Raw genomic sequence first — 19446 nt, 5'->3', positions numbered from 1 at the left:
TATATATTTGCATGCGTAGATTAAGTTGTAATCTAAAAGTTTAAATTTGAAATTTGAAATTCAAAATTTGAAATTTGAATTTTGAAAGTTGTTCGAAATTCAAAATTCAAAAAATTGAAATTCAAAATTTGAAATTTGAAATTTGGTTGAAATTTCAAATTTGAAATTCAAAATTTAAAATTCAAAATTTGAAATTCAAAAATTTGAAATTTAAAATTTGTTTAAAATTTGAAATTCAAAATTTAAAATTTAAAATTTAAAATTTAAATTTTGAAATTGGTATATTTAGATATACTTGATCCAAGTAGCAAGTAATCGAATTGGGTTGGTTGCCATGACCGTCCGGTCATAGGAGAAAAGTAGGGTTTAAAGGTTCTCTCCTCCCATTCGATGGGGTCTCTAATAGCGGTAGGGGTGCCGCTGCAATTATATCCCATGCAGATGAAGCAGCGAAAGGAATTAAGATATAAAGATTCAATTGTGAAATTTATCAGGAATGTATTAGATTAGATCTAAAGGAATATTCATGATTTATTTTGATTGAGTTATTTTCTGTTATGTAATTAGCAATAGGATTGCTATTTATGAAATGTGCTGATCTATTTGTGAAATGAGTCAACATATTTGATGAACAAAAAATAAAACTTTTCAAATTTGAAAATTATTTTCGAAATGCCAAACCCTGACCCATCAGCCCAAATACTTAATTAAAAGAATTAAGTGTTGTCTAGTAGGTCTAGAATTGTGAATTAAGATCTAAGACAATTGCATAAACTTGTGGGTCAATGGGTTAGATGGATTAGGTCCATAATTGGGTTAGACCTAAGGTTAGCTTAAAGAAATGGACTAAATTAGAGTAATTGATCAAATCTAATCAAAAGTTGAATTAGATTAGGTCAAGGATACTCTAGACTCAACTCCAATAGTTGTAGTTGAATGTGTCCATGTCTTTAACTAGACCAAGATGGACTTAATTCATGGCTATGCGGTGGAACCCTATTTACTAAGTTGATCAAATTAAAACTAATGAACCAGTTGGTGTCTAAGGTAAGTTTGGCAGTTTGACCAGTGGTTTTTAAGCGGGAGCTACTCACAGTGATTCGATCTCTGACGAGTTAATGGCTTATCCCCATCACTGATCTCACTTACCTGGCCAACCTGGTGAATTGGATTTTGATTAGATCACTTGGTGATTAGGGCTCACCTATGTCATTAGGTAAATCAGTTTGACTGATTTAGGTACTCCTAATGCCAGCTTTAATTAAATCCTTTTTAATCTGACTTGGTGAAGTCAGTGGAAGGATTAAAATTGGCTGGATATTTTCTTCTCATCTATCTTTTAATAAAATTCTCAAAAATTATTAGGTCTCTAAAAATGATTAAGTTATATTGATAACTAAGTCATAGCCTCCCATTAAGTGAGTGATAATGAGTCCATTAGTTTAATAATCATTGGAGGCCCAAAGGCCTGGTGCTTATTGACTAATGAAATTATCATTCATAATATGATAATTTGGTTTGAGTCTTTCTGATGGTGATCAGGTTGGCCGGCCAAAGTCGGGCCTGATCATTTATTGGTCTGATTCACCAAATCAAATCATGTTAATGGTTGGACCTAACCAGATCTTTTCAGTGGAGGCCAAAGCCTACTGATTATGTTCTGGGGTAAAATCAATTACTAGAAGTTGTTTAGAGAAACAACTGGTTATGAACCTACCCATAGATGTACATGGGTTGACCAACCAAAGTTGGGCTCGTGTGTAGTCTGTGTGGATTCTAGTACTCACTAAGGAATTAAAGTAATTTCTCGAATTGGAGGTTGAGGCTATCAATTCGTAAAAGTACTGGGAGAAACTTTAGACTAAAGTCCAAGTCTTTAGTATTTATAATTTATGTACTAATAGAGGTCTGATTTTCCTTTATGCAGCTATGGCCACTATCCTGTCCCTCCGGTCATTATTAGATAATGACAAGCTCATGGGACCTAATTTTGATAGCTGGTATCTAAAATTAAAAATCATCCTTGAGCATGAGCGGATCCTTTATGTAGTAATGGATCCGACACCTGAGGAGCCAGCCCCGAACGTTAGAGGGACGGTCCGAGACACTTATCAAAAGTGACTCAACGACCGCACCACCGTTCGGTGCATTATGCTAGCGACAATGAATGATGAGTTCAGCCGCAGGTTCGAGAATGCCCAGCCACAGGAGATGCTTCAAATGTTGAACGACTCCTTTGGCACGCCTGATGACATTGAAAAGCACAAAACTAGTTGTGCCATTTTCAATGCTCAGATGAGGGATGGAGCCTCAATCACTGATCATGTACTGTACATGATCGAAATGATTGAGTGCCTAAGTAAACTGGGCTTTCCCTTGCACGAGCAGCTCGGTAAGGATGCGATCCTTAATTCATTGCCTAAGTCCTTGCTCCCCTTCCTTACTCATTTTCGGATGACAAAGCCTGCAGTGAACTACCACGGCTTGTTGGGGTTGCTGCAGAACTTTGAGAAGGATCACCAGCTCCATAAGGAGTCGGTGAATGTTGTGGGAGGGTCTTCTTCTGGTCGTCGACCCTTTAAGAAAGGGAAGAAGAAGAACAAGAAGAAGAAGAATAAGAAGGTGCAGCTGCATGCTGGGATGTTTACATAGGGTCAGACCAAGAAGCGCAAGCCCGACCAGAGCCAGGCGGAGTGCTTCTTTTGTAAGAAGCAGGGGCACTGGAAGAGGAACTGTCCTCTATACATTGCCTCCCTGGACCCGAACAGGTCGAAGAAGAAGCAAGATACTTATATGATAATACCTTGCAACTTTTCCATTTTTGATACTACTGCCTGGGTATTGGATACCGGAAGCCCTTATCATATTTGCAATTCGATGCAGGGTCTGCAGGTCAGTAGGAGATTTGATGAAGGCGAGAGGTTCCTGAACGTTGGAGATGGAAGCAAAGTTTCAATTCTAGCATTAGGAATCATGAACCTTGTAATCAATTCTCGAAACATAATTTTGAGTGAATGTCACTATTGTCCAAGCTTTTTATTAAATATTATTTCTGTAGGCCTTTTGGTCATGAACGGTTATTAATTTTTAATAAAAAAAAATATTTGCAATATCATTTTGAATGGTGTTACAATATTTGTTGGATAACTTAATAATGGAATTTACTTTCTATCACAACCTGTTAATGTGGTTCAAACCTCCGGTAAACGTCCTAGAATAGATAATGTGTCAGAAGTTTACCTTTGGCACTGTAGGCTTGGTCATATCAATAAGAACAGGATAAACATGTTGGCTCAAGAAGAAATTTTTGAAGTAGGTGATTGTGAATCACTTCCAACCTGTGAGTTCTGTCTTCTTGGTAAAATGACCAAATCACCTTTTACTGGAAAAGGTGAGCGAGCCAGTGAACTCTTGGATCTGGTACACTCTGATGTATGTTGACCCATGAGCTCAAGTGCAAAAGGTAGATATTTCTACTTCATAACCTTCACAGACGACCTATCGAGGTATAGGTATGTCTATTTAATGAAGCATAAGTCAGAGTCGTTTGAAATGTTCAAACTATTCCAAAATGAGGTAGAAAAACAAACTGAAAAGTGTATTAAAATTTTTCAATCTGATCGAGGAGGTGAATACCTTTCCAATGATTTTCTGACATATCTTGGAGAGAATGGGATTCTCTCTCAGTGGACTCCTCCTGAAACACCACAACATAATGGTGTATCTGAAAAGAGGAATCGGACCTTATTGGACATGGTTCGATCCATGTTGCCCAACTATGCAACCCAAGAGGGGGGAGGGGGGGTGAATTGGATTTCTAAAAATTTTAACCTTAACTTATATCTTATGAAAATTGTTTAACAATAGCTAAATAAATAAGGAGAGTATAGTTGATTCAAGGCTAATGGATAAATGCAAGAATGCAAAAGAATAAAGAAGTTCTAAGGAAGAGCAATTAGGCACAACACAAACAAAAAAGGATTTATAGTAGTTCGGTGCCAACCTTGTACCTACATCCACTCTCCAAGCTCTTACTTGGAAATTTCAATCCACTAACTTGTATTCAACTTGAATACACTCGTCGGAACCTCCGACTCTAGCCATCCCAAGCTAGTCTACTTATTTTTTAGATACAAGCCAACCCAATACACTCCGATTCAAGGTTCGGATCAACCTTCCCTTATTTTGGAATCCTTCCAAAACACAAACAATAACTCAAACAGAGTATTACAATCAATAGCACAGAAAATACAAAAGAAGCTCCTTTTAATGAGCGAATGAGGCTTTAAATACACTTTACTCAAAGAGAAGAAGGCTCTCTTCGATTTTCTCAAGGTGGTTGGAGACTTGAATGAGCACTTGAGGAGTTGGTGAGCTTGAATTAAAATCTTCTTGAATGCTTTGAGTGAGCTCTTGCTTAGGGCTGAAAAGTATGCTTGAAATCCTCTTTTCAAAAATCTCTCTTCTTGATGATTCCCATCTTTTTGTACCTTTTATAACTTTTAGGAATGGTGGAGAGCAATCTGGGCTGAAATAGAGCCGTTAGTCCACATTAAATGAGCATTAAATGTACTTAAAACGGGTTAAAAACTAGCTGTTGCAGAACTTTTTCGTCACAGGGGTCGACTCATGCTCATGGGTCGACTCATGGGGTCGACCTCTGTGGAAAACAGCAGAAAACAAAGGTTCTGTAATTTTGGCCTAAAAATAGTAGAGGTTGACTCATGGGTCGACTCATGCCTGGGGGTCGACCCCTGGGGTCGACTCACAGACTGTGCCAGCCAAAAAATCTGCGTGCCAATCAGCCCTTTGTGCCATGAGTCGACTCATGGGGTCGACTCAAATTTTCAAATATGGATATCTTTCAAAATACATGTCCAAAAATTATAAAATTTTCACCAATGGATCACAAATCTTTTGTTCTAGCACTTGATGCTTTCAAATCAGTATTTGGTAAAATTATGATTTTGCCCCTGAAATGCAATAAGTCTTTTTTCAAGCGAAAATCATTAGTACCCCTTCAAATGCTTTGTAATCATCAAAATCAATCCAAGGAGCAACAATCTCCCCCTTTTTGATGATGATAAAATACTTGAGCAAAAGCATATATATAAAATATTGAGCATGAATTTCAAAGTTATGAAGATGCATTATTTGAATATTATAGCTATGTATTGGAACGAAATACATCATAGGTAGTTTGAAGATAAATGTGAAACTTGCTACCAATTTGAAAATTACTTATAAGTGCATTTGCTTGGAAAGATTGATTCTTTGGCACGTGATACATGTGCCCATTTACTTGTGTTGCTTATTTGCCTAACAATTTAAAAATTTGCTCAATTGCTTAACATTTTAAAAATTTGCTCATTTGCTCATTTGAAAATTTGCTCAATTTGAAATTTGAAAATTTGCTCATTTGAGAATTTGCTCAATTTGAAAATTATTTGCTTATTTATTTGAAAATATCTCATTTGCTCATTTGATTACTTCTCCCCCTTTTTGACAACATCAAAAGAGATTCTTTACTCTCATTTGCTTATGTCTTATTTCTTAATTGCTTATTGTCTTATTGCTTGTTTCTTAATTGCTTATTGTTTTATTGCTTGTTTCTTAATTGCTTATTGTTTTACTCCCCCTTAATATGGCAAACATAAAAAAATATATCAATTGGATACCATATTGCAATTCATAATATTTTACATCATGGATATGAGTTATGTTGCATGCACATTATTAAAAGCAACTCAATTTGAAAGTCATTCATTGAAAGTCAAAGAGTATATATATATAATCAAAAAGTGACTGATACCACATAGTTGTTCCAATACATATACCAAAATATAAAAGTCAATCAGTCAACATCATTACATGGCCCAAAAGATAGATCCTAGACTAGAACTAAAGAGAAGACTAACTACTCAGAATCTAGTAGAGATCATGACTGGATGGATCAGAGTCAGATGAATCGGAGATGGGGTGAGGAGATGAAGGATCACGACCAAGGGCTCGACCTCGACCCCGTCTGCCTCTGCCACGAGTGGAGGTGCCGGCATGAGTGGATGGGTGAAAGGATCTAGAAGGCTGTAAAGCAATAGACTGAGCTGCAAGTGATAGTCTGATAGTGTCCAGAAGGTTTAAGGCTCTTGAAACAGACTGAAGCAATGCAGTGAACTGGATGGATGCATGCTCACTAGAGCCTCTGATCTCTCTCTTCAGAAAATCAAATCCACTCTCCAAAACTCCTCTAAGTCTGGCTGCCTCTGTAGATAGGTCTGAGACCTCAGTGATGCACTCCTGTGGCTGTGGATGTGGATGTGCCAGAGCTAACACTTGCTCCTGCAAGTCAAGTACTCTCCCAGTCAGTCTCAATATATAACCCTCAAGCTATTGAATGCGAACTGACTGATCTGAAATCATCTGGAAGACAGTGGAGATGTGAGGGATCAAAGTCTGATCAGATACATCATGTGATGTGGATCCCTGTGCAAAAGCTGAAGTGCCCAACTGTCGAGAAAGTAAGGAAGCCACACGCTGAGAGATCATCTCTATCTGGTCATCAGCCAATCTGATCTCTGAGAGATGTGCTCTGCTGTCTGGCTGCTGGACTGGAGTGTGCCTCCTAGTAGACTCTGATGGGCCAGCCTCGGGATCTGAAATGAACTGAATGTCTGGAGATGCTGCCCTGAGATCATGGAGGGGTGACGATGGTCCTTCTTCCTCAGCTCTATCCTCAGCTCTGTCCTCAGCTCTCTCTTCAGCTCTCTCTTCTACACCTTTAGTCCAACCACCATCAGTCTTAGTAAATCCTATGCGGTGCAAAGTATGTTGGTTGATAGTGTCAGAGTGAGAAAGCCTAGCTACTGCCTCCCCTTCAAAACTAACTCCAAACCTCCTGAATACCAAAGTGAGGGCCATACCGAAAGGCAGATGTGCCTTGGATCTATTCAGTGTTTCTCTCATGGCCTCAATCATTAATGCTGGGAGGTTCAAGGGGGTTTGGGTAATCACATGAAATATAATGCAGATGTCTCGGCCTGAGAGGAGGTCATATCTACCACTTCTAGGGAAGAAAAGCTTTGTTACCATTTGATGTAGTATCCTCATCTCAATGGAAAGGATCTTGGCTTCTAGTTTGTTTAGGCTTCCCGAGAAGGTTCTTCCTAGAATCACATTAATTCCTTCTTCCTTGACTGAGAGTTCCATGTTTGAGTATCCCTCACAGGGTAAATGAAGAATTTCTTCCAAAAGTACAGGATCTAGACAGATTTTTATACCCTTAACAGTGGATGTTACTGTTCTATTGTCATAGCTCAAGTTCAGATAAAATTTCTTAACCAAATCCACATAGGTAATTTCTTTAAGTGAGCAGTAAAATTCTCAACCTTGATCTTTGATTTTTGAACCGATAGAGAACTCCTATTTTTCAAAAAATCTGAAATCTATATTTTTTCCGGATTCTACCTTTCTATCAGATAAGGGAATCTTACTGGGGCTTAATGGAGACCAAGAAGAAGCTGGAGCAGATGCAGGAGCAGAAATTAAAGCTGATGAGGTCTGGGTTGCCTGTCTCTTCCTACGCACGCCTTCTTCCAACTCGCGGACCGACTTCCTTCTTTGTGGGAGCTTCATTTTAGGAGCCATTTCCACCACCAAAGCAAGCAAGGGTCTTAGGAGGTCAAATATGTGAAGAGAGAGGGATTTTAGGGGATGGATAGGGATTTTTAGAGGAGTGATACTCTGATTTGGAAGAGACGGGTGGAAGCTAGGGCACGCTCCAACTGCTCCAAATAAGGGATGAGATGGGAAAGAACTCGATTCCTAAGAGTCGATTTGAGGTGTAAGGGGTGATGGGAGAAGAGTCTTGGGAAAGGACTTGGATTTGGAGAAGAAGAGAAGGGGACCTATGGCTTAGAGGGAGGAAGAAGATGGTGGAATGGGTCGGCTCAAAGGATGGGTTTTCAACAAAAAGAAAGAGCCCGTGGGATTTTGGCCAAAAACTACAAGTTTGCCCTTGGGTCAACCCTAGGGGTCGACTCATGGCACATTGAAACTCAGAAAAATGATGAGATAAATTTTGAAAAAATCAAAACTTTAGGAGAAGGATATTTGCTCAATGATCAATTATGAGAATGATAATTTTGACCTTTTAAGTCCAAGAGAAATGATGAGAATTAAGTTCAAAGAATTTTTGACATTGATCCCTTGGGATTGGAGAGACATTTAAGCAGATGGATCAAGGATTCCTAGTTCTCTCCTAATTTCATAAAATCTATCTTCACTTAGAGCCTTTGTAAAGATGTCGGCTAATTATTTTTCAGTACAAATATAGTCAAGAATTATATCTTTATTATGAACATGTTCTCTTATGAAATGACGTCTGATTTCAATATGTTTGGACCTAGAATGCTGAATTGAATTTTTAGTAAGATTTATAGCACTAGTGTTATCACATCTTATGGGAGTTTCATTAAGTTTGATACCAAAATCTTCGAGTTGTTGCTTAATCCACAAGATTTGAGCACAACAACTTCTGGCTGCAATGTATTCGGCCTCGATCGTAGACAGTGCTACCGAATTTTATTTCTTGCTAAACCAGGAGATTAAGTTAACTCCAAGAAATTGGCAAGTTCCACTAGTACTTTTTCTATCTAATCTACATCTAGCAAAATCAGCAACAGAATATCCTATTAAATTAATTAATGAGTCCTTAGAGTACCATAATTCTAGAGTTTGAGTACCATTCAAATATCTAAGGATTCTTTTAACAGCATTCAAGTAAGATTTTTTAGGATTAGATTGAAATCGAGCACAAAGACAAACACTAAACATAATATTAGGTCTGCTAGCAGTTAAATACAGTAGAGAGCCAATCATGCCTCTATAAAATTTTAAATCTACACTTTTACCTTCTTCATCCTTGTCAAGCTTACATGAGGGGCTCATGGGTGTGCCAATTGCTTTGGAGTTCTCCATTCTAAATCTTTTGAGTAATTCCCTTATGTACTTGCTTTAGGTGATGGAGATTTCTTTCTTTGTTTGTTTGATTTAGAGTTCGAGGAAGAATGTAAGTTCTCCCATCATGCTCATCTCGAACTCTCCCTGCATGAGCTTTGCAAAATCTTGACAAAGAGATTCATTAGTAGACCCAAAGATAATGTCATCAACATATATTTGTATAACTAATATATCATCTTGATTTCTTTTAATGAAAAGGGTTGTGTCTACATTACCTCTTGAAAAACTATTATTAAGTAAAAAATTTACTTAGCCTTTCATACCAAGCCCTGGGTGCTTATTTCGAACCATATAGAGCTTTATTTAATTTAAAAATATGATTAGAAAAAGTATGATTTTCAAAACCTGAGGGTTGTTCTACATAGTCTTCTTCAGTAATATATCCATTCAAAAAGATACTTTTGACATCTATTTGAAATAATTTAAATTTCATAAAGCATGCATATGCAAGTAGAAGTCTAATTGTCTCTAATCTAGCAACAGGTGCAAAGGTCTCATCAAAATCAATTCCTTCTTCTTGATTATAACCTTTAGCAACCAATCTTGCTTTATTTCTTATTAGATTTCTATGTTCATCTAATTTATTCCTAAAAACTCATTTTGTGCCAATTATTGAATAATTTTTAGGTCTTGATACTAAAGTCCATACATTATTTCTTTAAAATTGATGAAGTTCTTCTTGCATTGCATTAATCCAGTTATAATCTTTTTCAGCTTCTTCAATGGTTTTAGGTTCAAGATGAGAGACAAAAGTAAAATGATTGAATGCATCTTTAAGTGAAGAACGAGTTCTTACCCCATGCGTAGGATCACCAATAATTAGCTCCTTAGGGTGATTGTGAACATACCTCCATTCTTTGGGTAGGTCATTTGTACCTTGAGGTTGTTCTTGTTGTTCTTCACCTCCCTCATCCTGTTTGTCTTCATGTTCCTCATCATCTTGAATTATTGAATCTTTCAGAGTGATCTCCTTCATTCTTTCTATAAGAGGATCTGCATCATCAACACCTTCATTCTTCCTTGAAGAAAGATCGTTAGTTTCATCAAAGACAACATGTATTGACTCCTCTACTACTAAGGTTCTTTTGTTAAAAACTCTAAAAGCTTTACTAGAGGAGGAGTAACCAAGAAAAATCACTTCATCAGATTTTGCATCAAATTTTTCAAGTCTTTCTTTACCATTGTTTAACACAAAACATCGGCAACCAAAAATATGAAAATATGCAATATTATGTTTTCTTCCTTTCCAAAGCTCATAGGAGGTTTTTTTTAAAATTTGTCTAATTAAAGCATGATTTAATATATAACATGCTGTGTTAATAGCTTCCGTCCAAAAGTATCTTGGAAGGTTGCTTTCACATAGCATGGTACGGGTCATTTTTTCTAGGGTTCTATTTTTCCTTTCTACTACACCATTTTGTTGGGGTGTCCTAGGTGCAGAAAAATTATGGTCTATTTTTTTTTCATCACAAAATTTTTCAAAGTCTTGATTTTCAAATTCGGTTCCATGATCACTTCGAATATTTTGAATTGAAAATCCTTTCTCATTTGTGACTTTTCGGTAAAATTTAGAGAAAACTTAAAAAGTTTCATCTTTGTGTGCCAAGAAGAAAATCCATGTAAAATGAGAGAAATCATCAATAATTATAAAACCATATCATTTTCCTCCTAGACTAGTAGTTCTAGTAGGTCCAAATAAATCCATGTGCAATAGCTCTAAAGGTCTTGAAGTTGAAACAATATTTTTTGACTTAAATGAAACTCTTGTTTGTTTACCTAGTTGGCATGCATCACAGATTCTATCCTTTTCAAAATTTAATTTTGGCAAACCAAGAACCAATTCCTTCTTAATGAGTTTTGAAAGTGAATGCATGCTAATATGTGCAAGCCTACGATGCCAAAGCCAACTAGTCTCATTAATCTTGGTATTTAAGGATACTAGGCATTGCATGTTTATCTTGGATAGATTATTCAAATCTACCATATAAACATTACCATGTCTATGTCCATCAAATTTAATACCTTCATTAATAGGACTAGTTACAATGCAAACAGAAGATTCAAAAATAACTTTATATCCTTTATCACAAAATTGACTAATGCTTAGTAAATTATGCTTTAAACCATCTACTAACAAAATATTTTCAATGTATTTGGAGGGAGTGATATCAATGTTACCTATACTGATGATCTTTCCTTTACCATTATCTTCAAAGATGACCATCCCTCCATTCTTAGCATCAAGTGTGATGAATTGGGATTCATCACCAGTCGTGTGTCTCGAGCATCCGCTATCAAAATACTATTTCCTATTTGCTCCTTGGGATGCTAAACACACCTGCAGGCAAAAGTCAAGATTTTGCTTTAGGTACCCAAGCTTTCTTGGATCCTTTTTGGTTAGTCATAATGGTTCCTTTTGGAACCCATATTTTCTTTACATTTGAGTTTATAGATTTGTTAGAAAAGCAAGTGTATGACTTGTGTCCTACTCTACCACATTTGAAGCAAGTAATATTAGAAAACTTGTTACTTGAAGAGTTTACATAGATATTTTTCAGATACTTTTGTTTCTTCAAGGGGTTATAGCCAAGTCCAGCCTTATTATACACGGCCTTTTGATTTTCAAGAATCATATTAAGTTTATTAGAACTCAAGGTGAATTTTTTAACTATTGGTTTTAGCTTGGTAATTTTATTCTTTAAATTTTGATTTTCTTGAAACAGGATAGATTTTTCAATTGAAATACTTTCATTTTGTTTCAGTAAAGATTGATTTTTTGATTTTAGATCTTTGTTTTTTATCCCTAGTTTTTTTAGTTCATCAATTAAATCATAAAAAGCTTCATGAAGTTCTTCAAATGTAAAGTCACTAGGAGTTTCGAAATTTATCTCATTTTCATGTACCATAAGGCACAAGTTGGCTTATTCAGTTGAGTCTTCCTCTTCGAAGCTTGAGTCATCACTCTCACTCCAAGTGGCCATCATGGCCTTCTTCTTGTACTTCTTGGGATCCTTCTTCAGTTGTGGGCATTCGGACTTGAAGTGTCCCAGTTTCTTGCATTCATAGCAGATAAGGGGTTGGTCTTTATCCTTTTCTTTGCTCTGTTCTCCTTTTGTGAGTGGCCTTTTCCTCATTTCTTGTTTCTTTTTCCTCAAAAACTTTCTGAACCTTCTGGTAATGAGTGCCATCTCTTCATCGTGCTCTTCATTTTCGGTGTCATCAGTTTCTTCATCTGGTTGAGCTGTGGATTTGAGGGCGATTGTTCTCTTCTTTTTGACTTCTTCCTCTTGATGTTGTTTCATGCTCAGCTCATGTGTCATCAATGATCCAAGAAGCTCTTCCAAAGGTAGGATGTTCAGATCTTTGGCTTCTTAGATAGCAGTCACTTTGGCTTCCCAAGTTCTTGGTAAGGATCTGAGAATCTTTCTCACAAGCTCACTGTTAGAATAGGACTTACCAAGACTCTTTAAACCATTTATAATATCAGTAAAACGTGTAAATATTTCAGTTATAGACTCATCATGCTCCATTTTAAACAGTTCATATCTATACACGAGCATGTTAATTTTGGACTCCTTTACTTGATTAGTTCGTTCATGGGTTACTTCTAATCTATCTCATATTTCTTTAGCAGACAAGCAAGTTGAAATGTGATTAAATTCATTAGCATCAAGAGCACAATATAGAACATTCATAGCTTTAGCATTTAGTTGGACCATTTTCTTATCAACCTCATCCCAATTTTTTTTGGGTTTGGCTGATTCCACACCATCAACAATTTTAGTGGGTGTGTGAGGGCCGTTTACTATGATACTCTACATATCATAGTCGAGTGCTTGTATGAAGATTTTCATCCGAGCTTTCCAATAGGTATAGTTGGACCCATTGAAAAGTGGAGGTCAGTTAGTGGACTGCCCCTCGGCTAGAGAAGTACCAACTTGAGTTGCCATAGATCTTTAGCTCTTTGATTGGTTAGATCAAAGTAGGGCTAGAGCACTGGGCTCTGATACCACTTGTTGCCCAGCTATGCAACCCAAAAGGGGGGGTGAATTGGGTTTCTAAAAATTTTAACCTTAACTTATATCTTATGAAAATTATTTAACAATTGCTAAATAAATAAGGAGAGTATAGTTGATTCAAGGCTAATGGATAAATGCAAGAATGCAAGAGAATAAAGAAGTTCTAAGGAAGAGCAATTAGGCACAACACAAATAAAAAAGGATTTATAGTGGTTCGGTGCTAACCTTGCACCTACATCCACTCTCCAAGCTCCTACTTGGGAATTTCAATCCACTAACTTGTATTCAACTTGAATACACTCATCGGAACCTCTGACTCTAGCTATCCCAAGTTAGTCCACTTATTTTCTGGGTACAAGCCAACCCAATACACTCCGATTCAAGATTTGGATCAACCTTTTCTTGTTTTGGAACCCTTCCAAAATACAAATAATAACTCAAACAGAGTATTACAATCAATAGCACAGAAAATACAAAAGAAGCTCCTTTTAATGAGCGAATGAGGCTTTAAATATACTTTACTCAAAGAGAAGAAGGCTCTTTTCGATTTTCTCAAGATGGTTGGAGACTTGAATGAACACTTGAGGAGTTGGTGAGCTTGAATTAAAAGCTTCTTGAATGCTTTGAGTGAGCTCTTGCTTAGGACTGAAAAGTATGCCTGAAAATTTCTTTTCAAAAATCTCTCTTCTTGATGATTCCTACTTTTTGTCCCTTTTATAACTTTTAAAAATGGTGGAGAGCAATCTGGACTAAAATAGAGCCGTTAGTCCATATTAAATGAGCATTAAATATACTTAAAATGGGTTAAAAACTAGTCGTTGTAAAATTTTTCCATCACAGGGGTCGACTCATGGGTCGACTCATGCTCATGGGTCGACTCATGGGGTCAACCTCTGTGGAAAACAGCAGAAAACAAAGATTTTATAATTTTGGTCTAAAAACAGCAGAGGTCGACTCATGGGTCGACTCATGCCTGGGGGTCGACCCCTGGGGTCGACTCACAGACTGTGCCAGCCAGAAAATCCATGTGCCAATCAGCCCTTTGTGCCATGAGTTGACTCATGGGGTCGACTCAAATTTTCAAACATGGATATCTTTCAAAATACATGTCCAAAAACTATAAAATTTTCACCAATGGATCACAAATCTTTTGTTCTAGCACTTGATGCTTTCAAATCAGAGTTTGATAAAATTATGATTTTGCCCCTGAAATGCAATAAGTCTTTTTTCAAGCGAAAATCATTAGTACCCCTTCAAATACTTTGTAATCATCAAAATCAATCCAAGGAGCAACAATCCATGATGGGGTTTGCTGGTCTGCCGATCTTTCTCTGGGGATATGCGTTCGAATCGGCTTGTTACCTTCTAAATAGAGTTTCGAGTAAGTTTGTAACCAAAACGCCATATGAGATATGGATAGGACGTAAGCCAGTACCCTCGCACCTTAGGGTTTGGAGGTGTCCGACTTATGTTAAACGTTTAATTACAGACAAGCTTGGATCTAGGTCTGACAAGTGTAATTTTATAGGGTACCCAAAAGAGACCAAAGGATATTATTTCTACCTTGCTGATGAGCAAAAGGTGTTTGTCACCCTTAAGGCAATCTTTTTAGAAAAGAAATTCCTTAGTGAAGGAACTGTTGCCTCTAAGGTCGAACTTGACGAAGTTCGACAGGTGGAAAAATCGACACATGTTACTGAACCTGAACCAAATTTGATTAGATCAGATCCGAAGCCCATTGATTATGCACCCTTAAGGCGGTCTGGTAGAATACCACATCAACCAGACAGATACTATGGTTTCTTGGTCCGGGATGGCGATCCTGTCGAACTTGATGAAAATGATAAGGATCCGATCACCTACATGGATGCAATGCAGAGATCCGACTCTGAGAAATGGCTAGAAGCCATGAAATCCGAAATGAAGTCCATGAAGGTCAACGATGTGTGGACATTGGTTGACCCACCCGAAGGAGTAAAACCCATAGGGTGTAAGTGGGTCTTCAAGAGGAAGAGAGGCGCAGACGGAAAGGTGGAAACCTATAAAGCCCGTCTAGTTGTCAAAGAATATCCTCAACGTTATGGTATAGACTATGACGAGATATTTTTTTCTGTGGCAATACTCAAATCCATTCGGATTATACTTGCGATAGCTGCCCATCTGAACTATGAAATCTGGCAGATAGATGTAAAGACAGCTTTCCTAAACGGAGAGCTGGATGAAGAGGTGTATATGATACAACCTGAAGGATTCACATCCACAGATGAGTCTAAGGTGTGCAGGCTACAGAGGTCCATTTATGGACTTAAGCAGGCATCACGGAGTTGGAACATACGTTTTGATAAGACGATCAAGACGTATGGCTTCGTTAAGAATGGAGAAGAGCCATGCATTTATTAGTGGGCTAATGGTCCAGTAGTAGTATTTTTTGTATTGTATGTGGATGACATTCTCTTAATCGGGAATGATGTCCCTGCATTACAGGGAATAAAGATTTGACTGTCATCACAGTTCTCCATGAAGGATCTGGGAGAAGCCTCCTACATCCTAGGGATGAGGATCTATAGGGATAGATCTAAAAGGTTGCTTGGTTTATCTCAGTCCTCGTACATTGATACTATACTGAAGAAGTTCAGCATGGAGAATTTCAAGAAAGGTTATCTTCCGATAGGCCATGGAATTTCTCTCTCGAAGAGGGATTGTCCGACAACACCTCAAGAGAGAGAGCGTATGGGTAGGATTCCATATGCTTCGGTAGTGGAATCTATCATGTACGCCATGACATGTACATGACCAGATATGGCATACTCACTAGGGATAGTGAGTAGATACCAATCTAATCCAGGAGAGAATCACTGAAAGGTTGTTAAAACCATTTTGAAGTATTTAAGAAATACTAAGGATCAGTGGCTTGTTTATGGTGAAATGGACTTGAGACTTATAGGGTTTACAGACTCTAGTTTTCAGTTTGATCACGATGACAGCAAAAGTGTATCGGGATTTATTTTTATCCTTAATGGTGGGGCTATCTGCTAGAAGAGTTCCAAGCAACACACAGTGGCTGATTCAGTTTGCGAGGTGGAGTATATCACTGCATCAGATGCTGCCAAAGAAGTGGTGTGGCTGAAAAAATTTATCACCGAGCTCGGAGTAGCACCCTCCCTTGTTGATCCAGTTCTGCTCTATTGTGACAGCTCTGGAGCCATTGCTCAGGCGAAGGAACCAAAGGCACACCAGCGGACGAAGCATATTCTGCGCCGCTACCATCTCATTCGAAAAATTATGGATCGAGGTGATGTCGATCTTCAGAAGATCGATGGGAAGGAGAACCTGACCGACCCATTCACTAAAACCATTGCAGTGAAGGAGTTCGACAACTACAAGTCGAAGATGGGTATTAGATACTACACCGATTAGCTTTAGGCCAAGTGGGAGATTGTTGGGAATAGTGTCCCAAAGTCAATCGTCAGTCTGTTTACAGTTGTGCTCATTTTTGTATTTGTACATGAATTATGAATTAATAAAAATTATTTTGACATTTTTTATCACAAAATATTTCATCTTCTAATGAACTCCTATGTTGTGGTGAAGTCCTTAGGACTATTTAGACTCGACAAAGGAGGATTTGTCGTTTAGTCCTTAAATCTGTTCGCGATCAAATGATACATTGTTACCAAGGACGACAACGTTTATCTAGGTCGTTGTATGCCATATAGGTTAGTTGTCCTCTTAACCAATGAGTGTGGAGACACTGGTATGGCATACAGGTGAGATGTAAAGGTACATCTGTACTGAACGTGACCGACTCCGGAGCTATTTCTGCTGTCAAGATTTGCTCCGATGGAATATGGGTATAAATATTCCTCCGACTTGAGACTGCCACGGTGACTTGCAAGCAACTCACTACACTTAGGCACTGGACTACCTAAATTTTTAATTCAGTGACGGAAGGCTGCTGGGTGTAGTCAAGTACTTGACTAGTCGGTGCGTGTGTCAAGATGGGATTGACCACTCCAGTTTAGGAGCTGTGTACAGTCGTGTTTCAATTTAGCAAAACCTTGGCTAGGGTAGTCCTTGTGAGGAGTCACAGGACTGTTTGAGTTGAGCACGATTCGGATGATCTGATCAGGGTTGACAGTTTAACCCTGAGTCGTCCTAAACATAGGGGTCAAAAGGATGAATTATACAGTAACCATATTCATGTAGGTTCTAAGTGTTGCGATTGCAACTCTTTGACCTATCCGGATGTCGGGTACCATTGCTAGATGGTCACTTCGATTAGTACAGAAATTGGTTCCTGTGCTACCGGTTTAGGTTCGAACCTGTGGGGTCACACACATTAGAGGTTCCTATCTGATCTGATGGCTGATGTAGAATCCTACATGTTTGGGACTCAATGATCGAGAATCAGGATTCTCTGATCACGAGTTCCATACATTATGGGTATCGGGGTCAAGAGTCCCACTGGTTGGGACTTTTCGATCAGGGTTACATATCGATGAATTCTGATGTCTGATTGCCCATCGAATTTGGACTCAGTATTTATGAGAGGTTTACTTAGAGATTTGATCACTAATTAACTCAATTTGATTGAGTAATTATTTTTGGATCAAGTCCAATTGAATTGGATTCAGTTGGGTTTGACCCGATTAGGTTAAGAGTTGACCTAATCGTCGAGATGGTTTGGTCCCTGATTTGATCAGGGGTTGGGCTTAATCAATTTCTGATTTGATTAAGATTTTATTGAGCCTAATTAAACCTAATTTAGTTGGATTTAAATTAGTCTAATTGGACCTAACTTATTTGGTTCAATTAGGTTGGTTTAAATAATGAAACTACCTTGACCCAATCTCCATGCGCCACCTCACTTCCATTGCACCCATTTGAATTCATGAGAAGGAACTTCTCATGAATTTTTTTCTCACACCAAGCCCTCTTCACACCCCACTTTAATGTGCCAAATGAATGGATAAGGATGATTGGTTGGCCATTCAAATTCAAAATAAAGTTTGAATTTGAATGGGCAATCAATCTTTACACCTTATCCCTTTTTTTACGTCTTATTTATTACATGAGAAAAGATTTCTCATGAAATCACTCCATGCATAATTTAAGCCACGCCTCACACCTTTAGTGGATAAGGGATGAGTTGGTGTCCATTTGAATTCAAATTTGATTTGAATTCAAATGTGTAATTACTCATCTTTATCCTTTCTTTTGGATAAGACGTTTGACGTGGTTATAAAAGGAGGAGAAGAGTGGGGCGTGCAAGAAGAAGATTTTTGAAGAAAAATTTTGGGACGTGAGAAGTTTTGTGCGTGAGAAGGAAGTCCATATCTTTCCAAGAGAAAAAGAAAGAAAAGAAAGAAAAATGGGTGCAAGATTTTCAGTGAGTTCCCTAGAGTTTTAGCCTGGGATTCGAAAAGTGAGAAAGTGAGCTACGAGTGTCGTGAGCCCACAAAATCTCAGGAAGATCTTCAACATCCTCTCAAACATGTCTGTTGATAATTCGGAGTATCCGAAGAATCGACAGATATTGATCGAAGGAGTTCGATCAGCATCGACCGTCAAAAGGGCTCTACAATGAGCTAGCACTCGTGAGGAGTCGATCAGATCGAAAGCTTCATGTGGATGATCCGCAGAGGTCAGACACACTGTGTGGCTGCATTGCGATGATCAGACTCTCCCAACGGTGATCAGATTGCGCCGATCTACTACCCGCACAAAGGTATTGTGTTCTGAACACATTACAATAAAGTGTTTACTGTTCGAATTTGAATTTTAAATTTAAATGAATGCATGCTATATATCATATTTAGATCCTAGTGTTGGATAAATTTATATTAATTAATTAGATTAATTAATATTTTTTCACTGTAAAATCATAATTTTGAAAAAGTTTTAAAATTATCATTTTACCCCTGCACTAAATTTCCCACAAATCCATTATAGACAGTTACACCCAAATTGCTTATATAAAGGGGAGGTAAGGAAACAGGAAGGGTAAGATACTTTTAGACTAATATTCTATCAAAATCTACTTTCAACTATCCTATTTATCATTTTTCACGGACTTAAGTATCGGAGGGTTCCTGCTGGATAGAACTCTGGTCAGTGTGGATTTATTTTGCAGGTTGCTCATCGTCAGACTGAGGTGCACTTAGAGATTGATCACAACAACTTCCATTCCAACTATTTAATTGGAAGGAATTCCATTCCGATTCTGATTTTATAGTGAAATGAAAATGATGCAATCTACATAAAATTCAATCCCTACTCTCCTCTAAAGATTCAAATTTTCATTCCGATTTTGATTTTGATCATGAACCAAATACTTCGAGGGATTTGGCTATTCCGATTCTCATTCCAATCCATTCTGAATTTTTGGTTTCAATTCTGGTTATGAACA

The sequence above is a fragment of the Elaeis guineensis genome, chromosome 16 (genome assembly GCF_000442705.2).
Source record: "Elaeis guineensis isolate ETL-2024a chromosome 16, EG11, whole genome shotgun sequence".
NCBI classification, from domain to species: Eukaryota; Viridiplantae; Streptophyta; class Magnoliopsida; order Arecales; family Arecaceae; genus Elaeis; species Elaeis guineensis.
The sequence above is the reverse complement of the archived record's forward strand: the minus strand, read 5'-3'. Positions refer to the sequence as shown.